General features: G+C 40.1%; 1 protein-coding gene across 2 annotated transcripts in view; it reads right to left on the bottom strand.

The window, feature by feature from the left end:
- The window catches only part of arhgef10la (Rho guanine nucleotide exchange factor (GEF) 10-like a), a 115,857-nt gene extending 112,048 nt beyond the window's left edge, over positions 1 to 3,809 (bottom strand). For both annotated transcript variants that reach the window (XM_062415896.1, XM_062415895.1), the window contains exon 1: positions 3,569 to 3,809. The gene's annotated coding sequence lies outside the window, so the exon portion shown is untranslated. The remainder of the gene's footprint in view (positions 1 to 3,568) is intronic.
- Between the last annotated feature and the right edge of the window lie 3,180 nt (positions 3,810 to 6,989).

Here is a 6,989-nt window from a genome sequence, read left to right on the forward strand (position 1 = left end):
TACATTCTCTAAAATGTTAACATAGCAGAGAGCAGGGCTGCAGAGTTGCGGTCTGCTGCTGCTCTGCAGTGGGCAGCTTCATTTTGCAGGCACAAATGACTGACTTACAACGAAGCAAACTAACAACAGACAATACTAAGAAAAATACAGACAATAATAACAATTATTTCTACAATCATACAAGAGAGATTGCTGGAGAAATTGGTGCCCTCAGTAGCATGCTAAAATATTTGGGTTATTAGGAACAGAAACAGGACCATGACAGACAGCATACGTGGAACAAACATATGAAACTGTATTGCACAGGCACAGTTCACCAACTAATCAACTGGGTTAGTGATTTGGAGACCCCAGGTAAACTTTGTCTTTCTTTAGAAAGTAGAGAAACAACAGATTTTGGGACAGTTTACATTCACTTCAAAATGGTTAAAACTGGTTTTCAGGGGTGCACAGGTGGTCGAGTGGTTGGGGCGCATGGCACATACGCAGCGGACCCCGGTTCGAATCCCAGCCAGAAGACCTTTGCTGCATGTCAAACACCCCTCTCCCCTGTGATTTTCTGTCTCTCTACTGCTAATAAGAGGTGTCAATGCCAGAAAAAAAATGTAATTGGTTTCCAGGATGGTGGTGAAAAATGTTTGGAGCCCTGGAAAAAAAATATATATATATTTCCATTTTTTACGAGGTGGCAGGTTGAGTGGGTGGATAGATTCCAACTTGCAATAAGTGGACTTTAATGCAGGAGACGGCTGTTTGCTTCCCGTTTCCAACCACTAGTGTCTCGTCTCCAACCGTGAGTCAGGACAGTTTTTTAAAAACCACAACCATGATTGGTGTGGCATTTGCTGTTGCCATGACGACAATGGTTGCCAAATTTTAAGGAGGCAATAGCTTTAACCGACACCACATTTGTGATCATTTTAACCCAAATCATGATTTTTCCCCAAGCCTAACTATGTGATTATTGAACCTAAACTTAACCAGACATTAAACACAGCGTTTTCACAACATAAAACATTGTTTAACAGTGATTTGTAATGTTTTGGAAAGCACAGACAAATTATGTTATCCTGCAGATTACTGCCAATGGAGGCCATATTAGAAATCAATCCTATGGGTCGTTCCTATGGTTTTGTCTCAGATAGATGTCTCTGTTTTGTGAACTTTAAAAGTTTAGTATTGTACTTACATAAAGTTAGGGGACTCACAGGACACAGATACAAGTAAAATAATGGTCAAAATCAATCAAAATCAATGCTGCCGAGACAGAAAGACCTGACTCGTAATCCCTCGCCAAAATCACTACTACATTTCCAATAATGGAACTCAATAGCATCTTTTTGTTAGATTTGTTTTGTTAGATCCCAGCTGCCTGGTAAATGCTCATGTATTGCAAGCTCCACACCCCTTGCAGCACAGAGAAACTACAGGACAATCACCAAGGTTACATTCTCACACAGCTTCATCATGGCCACCCAAGACAAACAACTGGTTTTGCTCTCTGAGGAGTCCCTGTGACACATAAAGCCACAGGAAGTCAAGTCTTCACGTGTAAAACTGATGGAATTCCCCTTTAAAATGCTGCTCGTAGTAATCCAAAGATAGCGCTGTTTTCTGCAATTTGTTTCTTAATTGTAAGGATAGGCTGTCAAACAGGTTATCAAAAAGTCAGTGGTGTCAATGCTACTTTTTTGAAGTGTTAATTGGATTTTTTGTGTTTATGTGCTCTCTCTTTCTTTTTTTTTGGTAAGATGATGAGTTCTAATCTTAGTAGCATGTGGTTTATTGTTTTGTGTCTTGTGTATTGAATCCTTTCCCCTATCCAAATCAAAACAGCAGGATGAAGTTATCTTTGACAGCTGAGTGGACTTCAGCCACTTCCTTTGCCAAATTTAGCCTGATCTTGCTGTAGGACAGAAGTATCGCAACATGAGCTGCAGTTGAAACCACAGACAAAACTTCACAAACAGTATTCTTCAAGTTCCTTTTATAAAGATGTAAAATGTGTGACGTAAACAGTCACTAACAAGTATGTTTCTGGCAGGTGCAGTGACCTAACTCCTGGATTCCCACAGTCAGATGTTGCCTCTGGCATCAGCTTTGTCACTGTGTTTGTTTGATGTTTGCTATTGTGCAGCTTCAGGAAGCGAGGCTTGTCAGTCCAAAAGTGGGATGGCTGCTCCTTTGACATGCCAGTTCAATCACTTATGAACATACACTCCTTAATAGAAGATACAATACTGGATAATGCTGAATGATATCAATGTATTCAGGAAGTGTCATGATGTGTTTTTAATATTGGCCAGATTTAATCTTTATAACCTTACACAATGTAAGATCAAACTTAAGATATTTCAATTATGGGTTCAAACCTGTGTTGGTCTACTTCTGTAGTCTGTCATCAGGACAGTTTACAGGAAATACATTGAGTCATGTTTGGGTGACATGGTGAGATTATGACAGCAAGGTAGATAAGCCTCAACTTGCAAACATTCCTGAATTCTTCCTACTGGATAATTACCACACATTCCCACAGGAATGTGGTTTGTCTTTAACATAGTATATCAGTAAACATTTGGCAGACATACCTCCACTGTCAAATTACTGATGACTGTGCAATTGAGCAACAAGGCCTTGCATGTGTACATGAGATTGCGTGACTGCAAGTGTATGGGTGAATCTGTGGTAAAACCAAGAGGCTTCCCATTGATAGTGAAGTCTTTGTGGTGGTTTAAGACCATGCATGCATGGATTGTTAATGTCTGTGCTGGACTGTGAAAAAAATCTGATACAGTGAGCTCATGGAGTTTCTTTTAAAAAAAAAAGGGACTTGGACATCCGGCAAGTGAGGCAGAAACAGTGCCCTTGCTCAAAATGCAAATTACTTGGTCAGAGGTCCCTTAGCTCCCCCCCTCAACCCCCTCACCCCCATCACCCCCCTCGGCCCTTTCCTCTCAGTCTCCCCTCTCTTTTCTGTATAGAGGCAGTGTGAAATCCATCCTGGGAGGGGCTATTGTACTCTGGGAAGTAACCGTCAAATTGGAATGGTTAAGGCCGGACCAGGCCAGGGAATCTCTTTTTATAGCCTGAGGCTGTGGAAGAGCTGTGCAGCATTACTGAAAACGAGCCAGCCAGAGGTGTGGGTCTGGGATGAGCCGCCAGTCTCTCACTCATCCTTCCTGACGTCCGTCTCAGGAACTGCTGCTATCATAACAAGGCCTCACCCTCTGTAGCACTGCTGGCTCTCGGAGGCAGGCTCAGGTTTAATCGTCCATGATGGTGTGTACTCTACCAAAGGGCCACACGGGTATCTGCAATATCCATCCTCTCCTCCTTCCCTTGTCCTCTCAGCTGCCCCATAGCTGTCGGACTGAGAGAGAGAGAGAGCGGCACAGACCAGCACACCCACCCCCTACTCCACTCCATCGCTGGCCCCCTTGGACAAAGCTGCTGTCTTTGCAACATGCTAGCCATGCTGAGAGTGAGGAGGAAGAAAGAGGAGAGACAGAATACACAAAAGAAAGAAGGAGAATGTTTGGAGCACAATAAATACATGTAGGTCTCTCACCTCCTTGTCCTCAGTAGTATGTCCTCCGAGAAGCTTCAGGCACTCCCTGGTGACCCTTTAATCCTTGTTACCTCCCATAAACTCCCAGTTTTTAGCACACTGCCAGGTCCAGCACATTCATCTTTATAGTCTCCTGTGAGTGCTGCAAGTGGCTGAACACAGATTGGAATTCTCCTGTGCTGTTTACTTTCCCACAAGTTCTCCCGGCTCCGTGTGCACTAGCTGCTCTGGATGAGGTAACCCCCGTTTGTTCCCTCCCCTTTCTCTCTGTCTCTCTTGGCTTTTCTAGTTCTGTTCCTCCCTCTGTCTCCCCTCTGTGTCCCTCTCTTTTTTAGATGGGTCCTTTCCCCCCATCTGCCCCTCCGGTCTCCCTCTGTCCTTTCTTTGGTTTACTCCCTCCTCCCACTCTACCAGACCCCTGCTGCTGCCCAGACAGCAGCACAAAGCAGGGTGAGGGTTCTCAAACACAACTGGCCAATGGCAGAGTGACAAAGTCAAGCATGCAGCCAATGGAAATCCTAGGGGGCGGTATTTGCACCAATCACTGAGGATATTCAGAGCAAGTGGGCTGGACAGAAGGAATTAAGGGCAATGCTGTGTGACAGCACTTCCGTGTGGGACTGAAGTTAGCTGTTAACACTGTTCATGGGACAATTGTATGAATCTGTCAACAATGCCGGAGATTTAAAAGAGAGAAGGTGGTAAGTGATTTGTGGTCAGCAACACAAAAGAAATTTGAAGTGAGCAGCCAAATGCATTGCTTCATTAAATTAAATACATTTTGATAGATATTTCAAAAGCAAAATAATACTTTTCACATGCAAAATAATAAGTAAGAAAGCACTTTGTGTAAAAAAAAGACTGAAAGTTGTAAGTATAGCTTTAATGAAAATGTATTTAGTCAGCATTTGAGAAAACGATTAGCAGCTTTAAGGTTTTTAAAAAAAAATTTTAATCAAACCTTTATTTAACCAGGAAGTCTATTGAGATGCATCAAGAGATATGTGGGGAAAAAAGAGTAGCCAAAAGAGTGGTTAATACACACACATGCACACAAAACCTGAATGTTCAGCAAAATAAGGATACCAGCATTAATTCACTTATTAATCCACTGATTTGATTAATTTCAGTCATTATATATTAAAGTAGCACAGTTTTATATGATATACTTTCTTATATGTTTTTATTTAGGAAATAACATGAAAATATTGAGAAGTCTTAAAATAAGTCTGAGAATTTGGGATGAAAGAATGAATTAATGAAAATAATTAAATGAAACCTACAAATATGTAATCATGCTGTCACCGTTGCCGATCCTGAAAATAAATATGATTGGATTCTGTTAACATAATGATGCAAAACTTGCAGAAAGAGTAGATAATTTTTCGCTACTCCCTTAAAGATGCTGAGTGGGTTAGGGTTAGGGACAGGTCTGTTTTAACCCTTAAATCCTCAGGTGAACTAGCAAAAGTGTCAGAATATTACTATATTTCTGCTTGAGTTACTAATTCAGATACACAGTAGGTACCTGTGTGCCTTTGTACCTTTGTGTTACAGTAATTATACATATCTCAAACAAATATTTATACCAATGTGGTGTCATAATGAAGTTTGAGTGATTTTCATGCAATATTGTCAAATTTTAATTTCATATTCTTAGTTTTCCATTTGATATATTTTGTCTTTGAACTACTTTCTGATACCACACTGTGAATGGTCTGCTATTTTTATCTCTATGACTACATCAGTGCTTCTATTTCTGCCTCTAATCACATTTACAGTACTGCAGGCTCATGCAGATTGTGACGTGCAGCACTGGAGAACACTTCACCATAAACACAAGGTAACCTGTGTGGTAAACTCAAGAAAGTCAACTGTCTTAATTAAATCTGGAGTACTCCTCATTTCAGCTAAATTATTCATGCACACTCATCTTGATTCCTCTGCAGAACAACTACCAGCAGAAGAAGGGGAAAAAATCACAATGTGACTGTTGTCCAGAAGATTTATTAAAACACATTGAACAAATACACAGAATACAAATAAAAAGATGACAATTCACTTTTTCATTCAATTGCTATACAGCACAAATATCAGAACCATACACTGCTTGGAGCTCATTGTCTGTAAATGCTAGATACACTACCTCCTCCCCAAAGTGAACCGTCATATAAAACGCTTCACATGCTGTGCATTCACTGCAACAAAGGTGCCTTTTATCAGGGTCTTTTGGTAGCTTTTGAAGCCATGTTAATAAGCATGTACATACATTGTTAACATATTTATAATATTAGACTGAAGCCTTTTTTTTCTAACAGACATTACATTCATACTGACTTCAGTTTGATTGCATTTCATTGGAGTATCGTGTTTTTGACGTCATCTCATGGTCATCACTCCAGAGGGAAAAAGACAGGATTTTGATTGATGAGCACATACGGTGCACACTGCAGTTCTATGGCAACACCATCCAGCAGACATTCAAATCTTTTTTTTTTCCAGTTTGATACATAAATCTATATGAGATGGACTTATTTCTGAAAAATCTTTCAAGTATTTACATGTTTCTGAGGTTCTATCTGTCAAGCAACCTAATAAATGTCATAGTCAAGTAATTGTTGGCAGGAACAAAAACACAACGAACCAAACAGCACTGATAAACACTAACAAAGAATAGCGCAGAAATTGATATGATGCTGTTCAAGGTTCATCTCATGGTGGTTTAGAAATGAGTCCCGTTATGTTTTGAAACTGAACTTTGCTTCTGTGTTTGAAGCATGTCTGAGAAACAACAGGCAAAGAGGTTGCAGTGACACAATCTAGGTAGGTGAAAGGGGGTCAGAAGAGAGCACCTCAGGACAATCATATGAATTGGCAAAAAGAGAGTAAGAAAATACGCTCACCAACTCTGTACAACACTACCTCTCCACTTTAGATCAGACCAATTGTCATCCCAACAATTTCATATAAGTGCTGTGGCAATGGCAATAATAATACAAACACTGTAATGCCACTGGTCTTTGGAAAAGAAAAAAAAAAGACAAATATGTCAATAATAATTTGCACTTTGAGTCCAAACATTCGAGCATTACCTTCATAGAACAGGAAATATAATAAGCTTGAATTTATAAAAGATTGTTTTACAGAGTGGACAGTCACTTTAGCACACAATAGTAGCTGATGGAATGAATAAAGTATGTAGCTATACCATGCTAATGTGTGTTCACTCTGGGTAAACAATATTAAACAGTAAAAACTCTAAGAAGAACTAAAATGTAACTGAAGAAGCTAGAAGAGGAGACATAATCAAAGATGTGCAACATTGGTCCTTAAAAGCTGATATACAGAGAATATTCCTTCAAATGTCGGTTTAGACTGTGACATTACCAATTACAGTCTTTACCTCTGTGGAGGGAATACA

Source organism: Scomber scombrus, chromosome 3 (assembly GCF_963691925.1).
Source record: "Scomber scombrus chromosome 3, fScoSco1.1, whole genome shotgun sequence".
In the NCBI taxonomy this organism is placed as follows: Eukaryota; Metazoa; Chordata; class Actinopteri; order Scombriformes; family Scombridae; genus Scomber; species Scomber scombrus.